This window comes from Oratosquilla oratoria, chromosome 6 (genome assembly GCF_046742065.1).
Source record: "Oratosquilla oratoria isolate Oo_2021 chromosome 6, ASM4674206v1, whole genome shotgun sequence".
Classification (NCBI taxonomy): Eukaryota; Metazoa; Arthropoda; class Malacostraca; order Stomatopoda; family Squillidae; genus Oratosquilla; species Oratosquilla oratoria.
This window is the reverse complement of record NC_134782.1, coordinates 59976897-59993981: the sequence shown is the minus strand read 5'-3', so window position 1 is coordinate 59993981 and position 17085 is coordinate 59976897. Positions and strand designations below refer to the sequence as shown.

The 17085-nt window shown below is 42.9% G+C and overlaps 1 long non-coding RNA gene across 2 annotated transcripts in view; it reads right to left on the bottom strand.

The window, feature by feature from the left end:
• The window catches only part of LOC143026509 (uncharacterized), a 48810-nt gene extending 32997 nt beyond the window's left edge, over positions 1–15813 (bottom strand). For both annotated transcript variants that reach the window (XR_012966495.1, XR_012966494.1), the window contains exon 1: positions 15531–15813. This is a non-coding gene — a long non-coding RNA (uncharacterized LOC143026509). The remainder of the gene's footprint in view (positions 1–15530) is intronic.
• Positions 15814–17085: the final 1272 nt, after the last annotated feature.

Here is a 17085-nt window from a genome sequence, read left to right as displayed (position 1 = left end):
CTTCGAGGGAGGCAGAGAGCGATAGACTCTTACGAGACCTCTTTCCAGGTCTTCAGGAAAAAAGGCGGGTGGGGAGGGTTAGAAATGGGATAGTTTACTTAGAAATAAATAAATAAATAAATCACTTTCTAGAAGACTCTTCAGACTTCAATTCATCCTCGCCTACGGACACCTCTGATTTTCTTTTGCTTTCTTTGTAAGCAAGAGAGAGAGAAAGAGAGAGAGAGAGAGAGAGAGAGAGAGAGAGAGAGAGACACCACTCTTCCGTACTAATGATTTATTCTGTGGCGCCATACGATTTTATTTATCCGTGGAACCCCCCCCCCCTTCCTCGGCAGCTCGACCGTTAACCCCATCTTATGGTACAATCACTGTACAGTGGAGTCCTTCGGTGTGTGTGTGTGTGTGTGTGTGTGTGTGTGTGTGTGTGTGTAAGAACTTGAGGACCGCTGCCAGCCACCGTGGGGCTGTGGGCTTTCAGTGTAAACTGTAAGGATATATATATTTCACCATCACCATGAGATTCACCATGTGATCATCATCATCACCGGGCACATCGACGGCGCCCCCTCCCCCCAACCTCTGGTTCTCCAACACCGTCCGCAGGAGAATGCCGCAGCCTACGCCGCAGGCAATGTGTCCTTAACCTGCACAAGTTTACTCCGCAACTTCGCCTAACTTTTCGCATTTCCTGCCGAAGAGGAGGTAGCGTCGGCGGCGTCGGTGGCGTCGGCGGCGACGGCGGTGGCAGGTCGAGGAGGCTCTGCCGCTCTAGGTTCCTCCTCCTCCTCCTCCTCCCGAAGGAAGGTTCTGCCAGGTCAAGCCGAACCGGGTAGAGATCGACTGGAAAAAGTAACTTTTCTTTCACGAGTTGAACTTCCTTCGGGAGAGCGACAGGACTTATTTTTTTTTCCTCCCAAAACACTGTCCGCTCTTCACGAAATCGAAATTTCTTAAAGACTGAGCTTTCGCAAAAATGTTGATCTTCCTTTAAGAAATCGAAAGATCTTCAGTGCAAGGCCTTTTTTTATCACATCATAAACAGTTCTTCGTGAAACACACACACACATATATATATATATATATATATATATATATATGTGTGTGTGTGTGTGTGTGTGTGTGTGTGTGTGTGTGTGTGTGTGTGTGTGTAAAGGGAAAGACACCAGCGCTGCTCCAAGGTTATTCTCGACTAATTTTGTAAAAGAACTTCATCAATCAAGACCAAACTTAAAGAAGCCTTTTGTCTTCCTTCATCCACCTCCACACACGTGTCAAACAATAAATAAATAAATAAATAATCAATAAAATCGGCCACTTTTTTTTTTAATTCACCCATCAACCTTCCTTCCAAAGTCAGGCCTTCGAGAAATCGAAATTCTTCAAGAGTCAGACCATTCTTCCTTGACCCAACTAGAAGCTGTCTCTTAAACTCTGAATTAAAAAAATCCAATTCATCTCAGTATAAATCATTGAAGGCATCTCCACTCACAAGAGGAATACAACGTGACTCTGGGCCGTAGGGTTGCCGTGAAAGTCCTTCTATAAACGAGTGCGCATAAAATCGTGTAGTGCATACTCAGGTGTGTGTGTGTGTGTGTGTACGCGCGCGCGCGTGTGCGTGTATTGAATAGTTAAAAAATAATCTCCACCCACGTACAAGATTTATTTTATTACTGTTTTTTTCCACGTCACCAAATAGTACAATAATAATAATTTTTGTCTTTCGCAATTCGGTTTTAATCGGCTGTATGGTTTTCTTATCTTCCCACGGCACACCCATTGTCCACTTTATCTTATGTGCATTTTTAGAAGCTCTCCCAAGGGATTCGAACCCTGACCTGTGCGCACAGGTCAGGGTTCGAATCCCTTGGGAGAGCTTCTAAAAATGTTCAATCTGTCTTTAACATACACAATTTATCATATGTCTTCTTCAAAACAATCTTACATATATACATACACATACCAAGGACTCTTTTCCTCCTTACAAAGGAGGTAGCCAAAGTCAAAAGGCATAAATCCACTCCCAGCCATTCCATCCCCACCCACTCCACTCCCACTCACCACCCTTCCCTCCCTCTCTCTTTTCTTGGCTCCTCCTAGATGACGGTTCATTCAAAACAATCTTAAATAATGAAATGAATGAATAAATAAAATTATACATACATACATATATATATATATATAGTATACACACACACACACACACATATATATGTATATATTCATAGTGTAAATGGGCAGGAGGTTTTCCCTCAAGCATACTTCATTAAAATAAATGGCAAGCTTGTTATGACAGAGCTTCTTGTCGTATTTTTCTCTCTTTCTTAGAGTGATCTTGCCTTCTGTAGGCAGTAACCTTAATAAATCTCCGTATGTCATGTTGTGGAATAACATACATAATCTATAAATAAGCCAAAACGCGTTTTCACACCTCTTGGTGCTTCCTCAGTGGCAGGTACGAATCTAAGGGCTGGGCTGGTGCGTGTGGGTATATATGGGACAGGCTGTGGGATTTTGTCTAGTCGTCGGTGTGGGATTTTGTCTGGTCGTCGGTGTGGGATTTTGTCTGGTTGGCGTCGCCGGAGCTCCGTGTCGTTCTGTAGGTTGGAGGGTGGCGTGCATCTGTGTTTTTTGTCTCATTTTCACTGGGGAATGATCTTCTCACACTTGGTAGGATTTTTAAGTCCTCGAGTTGGGTATTCATTCCCGGGGATAAATCCTTGATATACAAAGCCTCTAATATAGGTAAACGTCGTGGGTCTTTGTTGTGATCTATAATCTCCGTATTCTGGGTTAGGTCTTCTCTTCTTAAGTTTGCTTGATGGACTTCGCTATGATGATTTTTAGGTGCTCCTGAGTTTAGGTGATATGACAGACGACGCGAGAGCCTCATGGTGGTCATGCCGATATAGGTAGTAGGATGGGTTTCACAGTTCCCATATTTGCAGGTGTACCTATATACGACATGAGATCTTTGAAGCTCATCGACGATCTGCCTGGTGTTGTTCCTTAGGAGTAGGTTCGATGTTTTTTTGTTTTGATAGTAAATAATGAAATTAATTTTGGAGCTTGATTCAGTGGGCTTGATGTTTCTCTTTATGATTTGTTGCATCACTCTCTCATCCTCCTTGTATGCAGTGGAGAAGAAGGATTTGTAATATATATTTATAACGTTCTGCGCTGGATTGTCTGATGCATTTGCTGATTTAATTTCCTCGTACCAATTTTCCATTATTTTCTTGGTCACTTTTTCAATGTCTCTATTGCTAAAACCGTTGTTGATTAGGACTTGTGATGCTCTTTCTAGTTCTAGGTGCACATTTTTCCAGCTACTACAATGGCTAAGGGATCTTCGTACATATGCACTAATTGTTGAGATCTTGTACTTTTGTGGGCATTCACTCATTCCGTTAAGGCAATGTCCGGAGTTACTAGCTTTGGTGTAAACTGAGGTATGAAAAGATCCTTCCCCCTGTTTCACGAGGATATCAAGGAAAGGGAGAGATCCATTTTCACTGTTTTCGATGGTGAAGTTAAGACCTGAGGCTTCTATGAGTCTCTGTTGTAGTGCTACGACTTGTTCGTTATTTTCCGCTTTTACGAAAATATCGTCTATGTATCGACAGTATATTTGCGGTTTTCTGTACTTCACCGAAGACCTCTTCTTCGATACTACCCATGAAGAAGTTAGCAAAAAGGACTCCCAAAGGAGATCCCATTGCAACTCCATCTATCTGGCAGTATTTGGTACCTCTCGGGCAGGTGAATGGGGCTTCTTTAGTGCAAATTTCTAATAGTTTCTTCATCACTTCTTCTGGGATGTCGCATTTGGGGTAGCTGTCGTTGTGGTAGACTCTATTGATTATATACTGTATCGTACGATCTACCGAAATATTCGTGTAGAGGCTTTCTGCATCTAACGAAGCAATTACACCTCTAGAGTTGTGGTTGGTCAGGATATCCAAGAAGTCGGTAGGGGACCTGACACAGTAAGATGACGGCACATACGGGGTAAGGATTTCTCCTAGCTTCTTCGCTATTTGGTAAGTCGCCGTAGGGATTTGAGATATAATTGGTCTTAGTTTGTTTCCAGGCTTATAGGTTATATGTATATATATATATGTATATATATATACATATATATATATATATATATATATATTTATATATATATATGTATGTATGTATACTCACACCGTATTCACCAAATCCACATGGGTTCAGAAGGTTAGTCCATTTACAACCTCCTCCCATTCTTCACCCAACAAGTGCTGGAAGATTTACGAAACTTTCACCTGACAAGACAGTAATAGTGGCAGTAGATAAAAACAAGGCGTCTGACGGACCCAAAACACATCCTGCCTAAAAAGATCACAGAAACACATCTGTAAAGTACAAGTAAGAGTTGATGCCGAGCTGTCCCGTCTCCCTTGCGGTTGGTACGAATGAGGAGAGCAAAGTTCCTATTTACGAGAAAATACATAGGAACCGAAGGAGCTCCCCCTAGAAGCAAGATTATTTACTTGTATATAGATTAAGATAAATAAATAAACAATAATGGGTTAGGTACCGAAACAACCCATAGGTTACATGTAACACCATGTAACTAACACCATCACTATCTTATTTACATACGACAACCTCACACCAAACATAGAACATTAAACCTTTCAGTTATACTGGTGGCCGTTGCCGGTCTTCCATGGGGCCGCGGTTCTGTTGCAAGAACCAGGGAAATAGACTGACCGTTCAAAAATTATGAGCGCCACAATTTACAAGTTGAATGATTTTGAATGGTCGTTAGATAAATGTGGAAAAAAGACAACCTGTTATTTCAAGAATTGTTTGGCTTTTGTATTCATGGCTCATTGCTAATGAAAAAAAAGCTAATTGGGCAGCTTTGTACAGTACAATTACGGGAGCCCTTTGCCAAAATTTCCTAAACACAATTAGTTCGGACGGCATATATTAATTCATGGAAACAGAAAATACTTATCACGAGTTATGAACGCATGACACCTTCAGGCAGAATATTTAAAAAAAAAAAAAAAAAAAGTCAATCGACTTCATCGTCACTGTTTCTGAACAGGCTCGTGGGTTTTTGTAATATAGGGCCTGGGAAAAGACAAGTTCAGAATTTTAAAACAAAATTAGACCCCGAAGACTACTAGCCAAGATATATACACACACATATATATATATATATATATATATATATATATATATATATATATATTCTAATTCCAGGCAACTCGATCGAGACTAACAGGAGTATCTAACTCGATGGAAGAATTTTCGGAAACTGAAACGTAGTCGGGATGAAGACTCGAACCTAGACCGCATGTCACACACACACACACACACACACATATATACATATATATATATATATATATATATATATATATATATATATATGATATAGTAGTAGGTCTCCATCAGTCGATATCGACTATGGATATTGCGCCCTACTAAGTCATGATTTTGCTAGCGACAGTGACGGCTGTGGCTGGTGAGTCCGATGCGGGAGTGGCAGACTTGGCCGCATTTGCTACAGGTGTGGCTTGTTGGAGTGGCTGCAGGGGTGCGTGCCTTCCGCTTAGCTCTTTCTCTTCATTGGCTGTGGTCAGGATTTTTCCTCTCCAGACTTCAGCTGCTTGTGAAGAATACTGCGCCATTTTCTGCGGTCGACTGCTATCTCTTCCCAGTTCTCCGTGTTGATGTCCAGGGTTTTCATGTCACGCTTGCAGACATCTTTGTCGCACAGATGGGGTCGACCAACGTTTCTCTTGCCGGAGGCAAGTTCACCGTCTTTGAGGATGCGTCCATCTTCCATCCTTCGCATATGGCCGAACCACCGAAGTCTGCGCTGCCTGAGCAGTGTGAATATGACAGGACGACCTGCTCGCTCGAGTACCTGGGCATTGGTAATCTTGTCACTCCAGCGGATGCCAAGGATGCGGCGAAGGCAGCGCAGATGGAAGTCACTTAGTTTGTGCTCCTGCTTCGAGTAGGTCGTCCATGTTTCGCTTCCGTAGAGGAGAGTGCTAACAATACACGCGTTGTACACTGCCATCTTAGTTGACGTTGTCAGCTTCTAGTTCTCCCAGACGCGGGTGGTGAGGCGGCCTAGGGTCGTAGCAGCCTTGCCGATGCGCTTTTTGATCTCGGCGTCAAGGGACAGGTTGTCGCTGATGGTGGATCTCAGGTATGTGAACTGGTGTACGACTTCGAGTTGGTAATCGTCGATACAGATGGCTGGTAGTGTCTCCATATCCTGACTCAGCACATTGGTCTTTTTTAGGCTGATAGTCAGTCCGAAGTCTTTGCTGGCCTGGGAGAACCCGTCCATGAGGTGCTGGAGTTCTTGCTCAGTGTGCGAGATGACAGCGGCATCATCAGCAAAAAGCATGTCCCTGATGGCTATCTCAGTCATTTTGCTTTCAGTCGAGCGAAGTTGAAAAGTCGACCGTCAGATCTTGTGCGAAGGTACACTCCTTCTGTTGATGTTCCAAAAGCATGCTTTAAGAGCATAGCAAAGAAGATGCCGAAGAGGGTTGGGGCCAGTACACATCCTTGCTTGACTCCACTCTTGATGTCAAAGGGGTTCGACATGTTGCCCTCATACTGGATCGTTGCCTTCATGTCATCGTGAAAGGATCTGATGAGACTGTGGATTTTTGGAGGGCAACCGATCTTTGGAAGGATGTCAAACAGCCCTTCCCTGCTGACCAGGTCAAAGGCCTTAGTCAGATCTATGAAGGCTATGTAGAGGGATTTGTGTTATTCTCTTCATTTCTCCTGAAGCTGACGAAGGGAGAATATCATGTCCACTGTGGAGCGTTCTGCTCGGAAGCCACACTGAGACTCAGGATAGACGCGCCCAGCGAGTTTTTGGAGCCGCACAAGCATGCGGGCGTAGAGTTTCCCAACAATGCTCAAGAGCGAGATGTCTCTGTAGTTGTTACAATCACTCCTTTCACCCTTATTCTTGTAGAGAGTGACAATCTTGGCATCTCTCATGTCTTGCGGCACGGCTCCCTCTTTCTAATACTGGCAAAGGACGTCATGGAGGGGCTGCATTAGGGTGTTTTTACAGCACTTGATGAGATCGGGGGGATACCATCATTGCCAGGTGCTTTGCCGCTTGCTAGGCTGTCGATTGCTTCGCAGAGTTCGGCAATGGTTGGTTCAGCATCTAGTTCCTCCATGATGGGCAGGGGCTCAATGGCATCCAGGGCTGAGGCGGCAACGGTGTTCTCTTTGGAGTAGAGCTCAGAGTAGTGCTCCACCCACCTGTCCATCTGCTTGCCTTTGTCGGTGATCACTTCCCCACTGGTAGTCTTGAGGGGGGCTGTTTTGCTCTGTGTTGGGCCATGAGCTGTCTAGATGCCTTCATACTTTCCTCTAATGTTGCCCGAAACTGCTGCAAACTGGATGGAGTCGCTGAATTGTTGCCAGTATTCATTTGCACAACGTCTTACAGTCTGTTGCACTTTGCTTCTTACTGCTCTGAGTGCTTGCAGGGTTTCCTCGCTGGGAGAGCGCTTGTATTCAGCAAGGGCAGCACGCTTTGCATCAATGACAGGGGACATCTCACTGAACTTAGAGTCAAACCAGTCGTTGTTCTTGGAGGTTTTCTTCCCAAACGTTGCAAGGGTTGTTTTCCGAATGGTATCGCGGAGGTGGCTCCACTTCTTAGGTGCAAAAAAGTGCTGGTGTTCGACAGACAGAGCTTTTTGAAGGGACTTGGCAAATTCTTCGACTTTCTCAGGTAGATGCATACCCGTGGTGTTGATGCGAGGTTTGCCTTTCTGTTTGGAGTTGTGAAGCTTCATATGTTGTAACCTGATCTTGCAGCAGACGAGTGGTCGGTGTCGCAGTCTGTGGTAAGTGCGGGTAATCTGCACAAGCTTGATATTGCTACGACGGATCAGGATCATGTCCAGCTGATGTCAGTGGTTTGAGCGAGGGTGACACCATGACACCCTGTGTTGTGGCTTGGTCTGGAAGAAGGAGTTGGTCACGCAGAGAGTGTTGTAGGAGCAAAACTCCAGCAGGCGCTGCCCGTTGTTGATGATCTTGCCAATTCCAAAATGTCCAAGACAGGAAGGCCAGGAGTCATAGTCGGCACCCACTCGTGCGTTGAAGTCTCCCAGGATGATGACATGTTCCTTAGGGAGTATGTTCTTCACGATATTGCTGATGTTGATGTAAAACTCGTCCTTTGCTTCTGCTGTGGATGTCAGAGTGGGAGCGTAGGCGCTGACGAGAGTGATAGGACCTTCGGAGGTGTAGAGGCAGTGTCATCAGTCATCGGAGTGTCATTATATATATATATATATATATATATATATATATATATATATATATATTATATATATATATGTGTGTGTGTGTGTGTGTGTGTATGTGTGTGTGTGTATGTGTGTGTGTGTATGTATGTGTGTGTAATAATTCTTATGACAGTCGTATGTAGGATTCGAACCCACTGCTTCCCCACCGTAAGACAACCTTCTCAACACGTTTGTTTCCGATTATCAGATCAATGTCACTGTCACTAGCGAATTTGTCTCATATACATACACACACACACACACACACATATGTATATATATATATATATATATATACATATATATATATATATATATATATATATATATATATATATATACTGTATATATATATATATATATGGGGACCCAACGCAGGGCGCTTGTGACGTGCTACCCAATGGATACAGAATCCAGATGGAATATGTCGCAGTCTTAACCACTGGTAGAACGTCGCCCCCCACGCCAACCCCCAACCCCTCTGGGGTGACGCCAACATCGGAAGCAACCTCCTCCGTGGGCAAGAGGTTTACAGGTTGTTTACACTGCTCAGGCTGCGCACGCAGAGCCTCAGAACGTCCAGGCACCTCATTCCCATTTTCTATCACATACAGCTTATATCATGACCAATGCTAGACTTTTGCCTGGAAATCGTTATACATTTTCTTTGTATGAAAAGTAAGATGGTATCTTTCAGGTCTGAACAACCAAATCCGCATGACAACTCAAACAGCTAAAAAGTGTTTTGATACAATGTTCTGTGTGTCTCATATAATGTTAGCGTACATACAAACACACACACACACATATATGATATAAATATGTGTGTGTGTGTGTGTGTGTGTGTGTGTGTGTGTGTGTGTGTTCACCTATGTATTCACCTAGGTCTTTGGATCACGTGTTGGACTCGTGATCGACAGCTATTTCCCTCCCGGAAGAGAGCTCAGAGCTCGTATGACCGATCTATGGGTAATGCTATGACCTTTCACACACACACACACACACACACACACACACACACACAACTCCCCGCCCACGAGAGTCAGAGTAACGACCCGAAGCACAGCGATACCGAAATAATTTCGGCCCTGGGCAGGGTTCGAACCAGGTACTGCGAGCACCACCGTACTTTCCAGTCCAGTGCTCTAACAACCACGCCACCGAGTCGTGTGTGTGTGTGTGTGTGTGTGTGTGTGCGTGTGTGGTGTGTGTGTGTGCGTGTGTGTATACAATATAATACCCCGACTGGGGTATTGGCTGCACGTTATTGTGGGGTTACAGCTGCTCATTAGCATGCAACTGATACTTAAGGGCCTATATGGGGCGCCCCTACGGACCAGAGTCACACATAATTTTGTCTGTGGTAGAGGAAATCTTTATTTACAGAGAAATGATGATACATTATTATACTGCGACTGTCCCTCCGTTATGCTGTTGCCCCACTCTTGTTTCTGTCCTGTACCACTACTCTGAATATTCATTTTCTTATTTCGCCGAACTCTGTGGTGGGAGAAAAGAATACTGCCACCAAGGGTTCCACTGGAATCGTAAAAGGCGGAAAAAAACAAACGGGACGGGGATAGAACTAGGCATCCTTCTCCCTGTAGCCCCAAAAGGGACATTCATTAAAAAACATTAGAGGGTCTAGGAGTTTTCCAGCCAAATATTGGCAGTATGTTTGTGAGAAGAAAGATGGATGTGTTGGCATTGAGTGAAACTAAGCTGAAAGGAATGGGGGAGTTTGAGGTTGGGATTGTAGTTGGGAGGGTCTCAGGAGTGAAGAGAGGACGAGGGAGAGAAGAAATGGCTATACGTGTGGTGGAGTGGAACGTTTCTTCAATGTTAATGTGGATGAAGGTGAAACTGGAAAAAGGAGATTTGGGTTTTTATAAGTTCATATGGGACTGGTAGTGAGAAGAGTGTAGAGGAAAGGGAGTCTTTTTGGATATATTTAAATGAGTGCATAGAGGATTAAGGGAGAAATGTCAACGTAGTGGTATTGGGAAACCCAAATGCTAGGGTAGGAAATGAACCAATAGGAAGTGTGGAGTTCCAGGAAAGAATCATAGTGGAGAGTTGATAGTGGGGATGTGTCTAGAAAGAGAACTGATGATAACAAATACAGTGTTTAGGGAGACATTCAAGCATAAGTACACATGGGAGAGGATGGTGGATTGAAGAGTGGTGGACAGGGCGTTCATGGACTATATAGTGGTAACCAGAATAGTTGGAACAGGATGTACATGTTATAAGGGGAGAGAGTAGGGGAATATCAGATAATTTTGTGGTGGAAAGTAAGTTGAGAGTGGAGGATAGATGGAGAAAAAGGAAGACCAAAGGTAGGGAGGTGCTTAGAATGAACTGCTTAAACGAGAAAGAAAAAGAGAAGGAGTACAAGAAGAAGCTGAGAGAGGTGTGGGAGGGAGTGAAGGATAGAGTAGAACTAGGAGTGGAGGAAGAATAGGGATGTTTCAAAGAGGGAGTCATAAGGTGTGCAAAGATGGTGTGTGGAATTGAAAGGAAGGGTAGTGAGTGGTGGGATGAGGAAGCAAAGAGGGTTGTAGAAAAGAGGCAAGCTTTCACAGATTGGCTACAAAAGAGGACTAGAAAATCATATGAGAGGTACAAAGAAAAGAAGTAAAGCATAAATAAAGGAGGCAAAGAGGAGAGCATATGTGAAATGGGGTAAGAGTATGACAGAATGTTTTAAAGATGATAAAAAGATGTCTTGGAAAGAAATTAAGAGAGGAAGAGGAGGCGAATCAAGTAGAGAAGAAAAGGTAAAAGGTGCAGATGGAGAGAAGATAAAGGAAGAGAAGGGAGTAAAAGGAAGATGGGCAAAGTATTTTAGGGAGTTGCTAAATCAAATGATTCCGACTGTCGTCCCCGGATTCGAACAGAGACTCGTGAAATCACAGAGCCATAGCTTTACCAATTGAGCTAGCGGGCCAATAAAATTCTCCAACCTGGGAGTTAATCTACTCCCGAGGAACTAAGTCGACTGCTAACTGCCGTCCGTACTTAATTTTACAGAGAACCAAGACCAACTTGTAGCTCGTGGTTAAGCTGGTACGTTTCCTTGATGAAGTTACCGTCGTTGTCATACCTGAATAGAATCACCAGTGACGGTGATGTCGATCAAATAATTCCGACTGTCGTCCCTGGATTCGAACCGAGACTCGTGAAATCACGGAGCCATCGCTCTACCAAATGAGCTAGCGGGCCTATAAAATTCTCCAACCTGGGAGTTAATCTACTCCCGAGGAACTAAGTCGACTGCTAACTGCCGTCCGTACTTAATTTTACAGAGAACCAAGACCAACTTGTAGCTCGTGGTTAAGCTGGTACGTCTCATAGGCTAGCTCAATTGGTAGAGCGATGGCTCTGTGATTTCACGAGTCTCGGTTCGAATCCGGCGACGACAGTCGGAATTATTTGATCGACATCACCGTCACTGGTGATTCTATTCAGGTATGACAACGACGATAAGTCCATCAAGGAAACGTACCAACTTAACCACGAGCTACAAGTTGGTCTTGGTTCTCTGTAAAATTAAGTACGGACGGCAGTTAGCAGTTTACTTAGTTCCTCAGGAGTAGATTAACTCCCAGGTTAGAGAATTTTATTGGCCCGCTAGCTCAATTGGTAGAGCGATGGCTCTGTGATTTCACGAGTCTCGGTTCGAATCCAGGGACGACAGTCGGAATTATTTGATCGACATCATCGCCACTGGTGATTCTATTCAGAGTTACTAAATGTGAGGGAGGATAGGGAAGGAAAGGTACTTGCAGTGGGAAGCGCTAAGAAAATGACAGTGATGAGTGAGGAAAATGGAGGAGAAATAAAGGAATATGAAGTGAAGGCAGTTGTTAAGATGATGAGAGCAGGTAAGGTACCTAGGTTGGATGGGTGTCATGCTGAATGTCTAAAATAAGGTAGAGGTAGAGGTGGGACTTCGTTAGGGATGTGTTATGTCGCCCTGGCTGTTCAATTTATACATGGGGTCGTGCGAGAGGTAAACGCAAGGATAATTGGTCGGGGATTGAAGATAGTTAAAAAAAAAAAAAATAAGAAAAGTGGGAGATAAGCCAGTTGTTGTTTGCGGACGGCACTGCGCTTGTGGCAGGATCAAAGAAGGGATTGAGGAAATTAGTGACAGAGTTTGGGAAGATGTGCGAAAGAAGAAAGTTGAAGATAAAAATGGGTAAATGTAAGGTGGTGCGAACTGGAAGCGAGTATTAAGGGAGAGACACTAGAGGAAGTGGATAGTTTTAGATACTTGGATGCGAATATGGGGGGAGAAGGGATGAGTGGAGGTGAAGGTAGAATGTAGATCGAGAGAATCGAGTGAATACCTTGGGGGATTAAATAGTGTAATGAGAAATAGACATTTGGGAATGGATGCTAAGAGGAGATTATATGAAGGAGTGATTGTACCGACAGCACTGTATGGGACAGAAACATGGAACACAAGAGAGGAAGAGAGGAGTTTGAACGTGTTTGAGATGAGGTGCCTGAGAGATATGATAGGGGTTACTAGGCTGGATAGGGTGAGAAATGAGGAGGTGAGGGGGTGTAAAAGGAGTTGGAAGATAGGGTTTGATGAAAGAGTATTGAGATGGTTTGGACACATGGAAACAATGAGTGAAGAAAGGTTAGTAAAAGAGGTTTGGAAGGCAGAGGTGGATAGGGTGAACATGAGTGGGCGACCGAGGATGAGATGGATGGATAGATGGGGTATCGGGAAAGAGGGGAATGTCTGTTGAGGAAGGAAGGGAGAAGACAGAAGATAGAGAAGATAGGGGTGAGTGGAGAATGGTTGTGTATGGATGATGCTGTGATACATGAGATGGGGTGGGGGATAGGAGGTGAGGGAGTAGGTGTGAAACATATATATTGACGCACCCCGAAGGGATTTCTCAGTCTTCTCTTTTTCTGCATGAGGGGACGAAGAGGGGGGGGGGGGGTCGCCGATTTAATGAAGCGGCCGTGCTATGGGTGTGCTGTCCTGCGGCACCGCTTTTGACCCAGGGCAGTGGGCGGGATGCAGGGATGACCCGTCATCCAGGAGGTGCCAATATAAGAGGGAAAGAGGGGAGTGAATGGGAGTGGAGTGTGTGGGGATGGAATGGGTGGGAGTGGATTTTGTGCCTTTGTTTTTAGCTACCTCCCTTAATTGTAATAATAATATATATATTTATGTATATGTGTATATATATATATATATATATATATATATGTGTGTGTGTGTGTGTGTGTGTGTGTGTGTGTGAGTGTGTGTAATTGGTGATCTTCCTCGCTTCCAGATACACTTCAGTATAGAACGCTGTGGTCTACACACACACTCCTTTAACAATACCATACCACGTTTAATTCTGGTTTCAGTTCCCGTATATCTTTGTAACTTAATTCAACACTTCAACCATGGAAATAATCTCCGTTTTTATTTGTAATTCAATTCGTCAAGTGATCGAAGATAAATCCCTTTCTTATCACTGGTTTTAACACCAAAGAGACTAAATATCTTGCAGAGATTTTGTTCTACTTTTCTTTCGCTTAAAGAAAATCTAAGACTGTATTTACCATTTACAGTTGTGCGTTTCTCCGCATATATTGGATCACTCACACACTCTCAGGACACACCCACATCCACAGAAAGACACTCCCCCCCCCACCCCCACCACCCCCACACATCACAAACTCGTTACATTTGTCCAAAGTCGTGACAGAAAAACATTGTCAATCTTCCCCGGGAGCAATGGCTTCTGATATTATAAGCAAGCCTCTGTCGTTAATTCAACGGCTCTTTGAACTCCGCCATTTCATCCTGGATTAATTGCTCCGTCTTCAGTGAGCTCGCGGGTTCAAAAGGTAGCACAATGAACATCGATTCTGAACTCTATATCGCCATTTTGATTAATTTACGTTGAACAGGTGTAAAATCTCGATCATTTCTGTATTTCCTGATGAGAAGTCTTGTTGCAACGTTGGATCGCATTCCCGGCCCCTATTTCCCCACCTCCATAAGGTGGGAGGATGGTGCCTCCCCTTTAGTGGGAAGTGAGAAACCCCGGTCATTTACGTCAAGCCGCTATTTTTTTTAGACCGATGTTGGGTCGCCTCCCCGCCTGGCTAAGGCTGTCGGGAACCAACGCGACATATCCCGCATCGGGTCCCAGGAATTGCACTCACGACCACCTTCTTATAAGTTCGACACTAGATCCACTGGGCTACCGCGCGGGCTCTGCAGGGTGGGCAATGGAGAACGTGAGGAGGAGGTGAAGGGGAGGGGGAGGAGGTTGAAGACAGCTGCCCCCCTCCCCATCCTTATTCTCACTGTGGCTTAACACAGAAGCAAAGTGTACCTTCCGAGTACGGGGACTGATTATAATAGTTCAATTACTTTTTTGGATTTCACTTGTAAGCTCTGACATCTTCCACCGACAAAAGATTTTAATAAAACCTATACCATCAGCCGAAATAGCAATCATTTGTGTATATACTTGCATTTGGCGAGATCGTGTCCCTACATGTTATATCATGATAATTTCAACAAAAGTAGACAAACTTTCTTCATCGCATAGTATTATTTAAATAACTTCAAAATAATATTCTTTCACTCAATACTTTCACTTGTGTACTATGAAGCGACAGTTCGTTTTATGAACGATGTCAAAGCAAAGGTGACTCAGTATATTCATGTTTGACAGAATTATCTCTTTCTTTTGTTTTAGAAACCTTATACACATGTCATGTCTCATTAGATTCTACTAACCATTTTTGTCCACAAGAGATGTTATCTTTTGTTCATTATTTATGGTTAAACAAAAAATCACAAAAATTCACAGTAGGCACCTGCACATGCCAACATGCCATGGTGTAGATGACTGAAGTATTAGGAAATTTGGTAGCCACTGGCCAGCTAGATAAACACTACCTATACTAAAATTTTACACCAAGAAATATGGATCCCTTGTAACCAAAGTGAAGCTTCTTGCATGCTGGGGAAGAAAATATGTGGGCAAGAGTAGCAGCCGGCCAATAAATTTGTTCATGATTTAGCAAACTAGGCTATTTTGCTAACGGAAACCATCATTTCGCTCCAAATTTGAAACCTACCACCCGAAATAAAATATAATACTTAGGATATAAAATAGAATAAGTCATAAACAAATACAAAAAGTAACTTACCTTTAACACATTTGTATAAACATTTCTTTCCGCTGACATGGAAAACGGTTGTCCAACTCAGACATCTTGGCGGCAAGGTTTTCAACTAAAGAACTGGTACATTTTATTCCGAGTTTCTCCATTAGAATCTGTCAGATATGAGCTTATCTCTGGCTTAATACGCACAAATGAGATATCTTGATTTGGAGGGATTGGTGAAGCTTGAAATGCACGTAGTCGACAATTATTACCGTATAATACAATTATATTAAATGGTATTTACTTCACAAATTTTAGTGCCGACTGCCGAGTCGACGACGCCGGATGTAGATAGTTGGCAGGACTGCTTGTTCGAATGTATAACGTCAACATTTGACACCGTTATGAACCAATCCAAATAGCATTTTATTTTGAAACGCAGAAGTAATCATTACTTCTTTTTACGAATATAAATAAAATATATTCACTTTACGGATAGAAGTGTAACTAAAATATTCGCTTCCTTTCAAACGCATGCAGACGACTTAACTAATACAAGTAGTTTTTTACGGAATAGAACGTGATTATATGATAGTAAATGATGATGTATGATTGAAAAGAATTTTAGATTATTTATATGGCAGGATATTAATCAAACTTATTTCCCCCTTTTTTGTAAATTTAACATTTCCTTTATCACCATTGATTTGATAGTGACACAAGAGCATATCAAATGAACATGTTAAATATAGAATATCGATATTCTAACGTATTGTGAGTGCTCATAGATACTTTTCAAGTAGTTAATTTATGAGAAATGGTATTGTTGTCTGATTTCTGTTGTGACTGTTACCGTGAAAATTTATTTCCCTGCAAAATATTTATCTCCATTTACTTTTTTTTTTGCTAGGATCTACTTGAACCATATATAAAACTTGCATATTTCAGATAAATACACGTTGTTTAATAGATCAATTGGTAATTTTGATTTGTGTATTCATTCATTCATTTATTTATTCAAATGTTTGTTTAATTGGTTAATTATTTATCTATTTATTCATTTATTCATCTATTCGTCTTTATCGGTAGCCTAGGACCTGGGTGGGTAGGTGTTCTGGATGTGTGAGGAGCAGTGTGGGTTGGCAGGTAGGGGTTGTATTGATCATATTTTTGTGGTAAGACAGATATGTGAGAAAGCTATTGAAAAAGGTAAGTGTGCTTTTTGGGCTTTTATGGGTTTGGAAAAAGGTTATGGCAGGGTAGACAGGAAAGCACTGTGGAAGGAATTGCAGATATATGGGATAGGAGGAAAGCTTTTAGGAGCTGTCAAGAGTTTTTACGAGAGAAGTAGAGCTTGTGTTAGGATTAGGAATGGAGAGAGTGAGTGGTTTGAGGTAAAAGTGGGACTTCGTCAGGGATGTGTTATGTCGCCCTGGCTGTTCAATTTATACATGGATGGGGTGGGGCGAGAGGTAAATGCAAGAGTAGTGGGTCAGGGATTGGAGATGGTTAAAGAAAATGGAGAAAAGTGGGAAATAAGCCAGCTGTTGTTTGCGGACAATGCGCTTGTAGCAGGATCAGAGGAGGGATTGAGAAA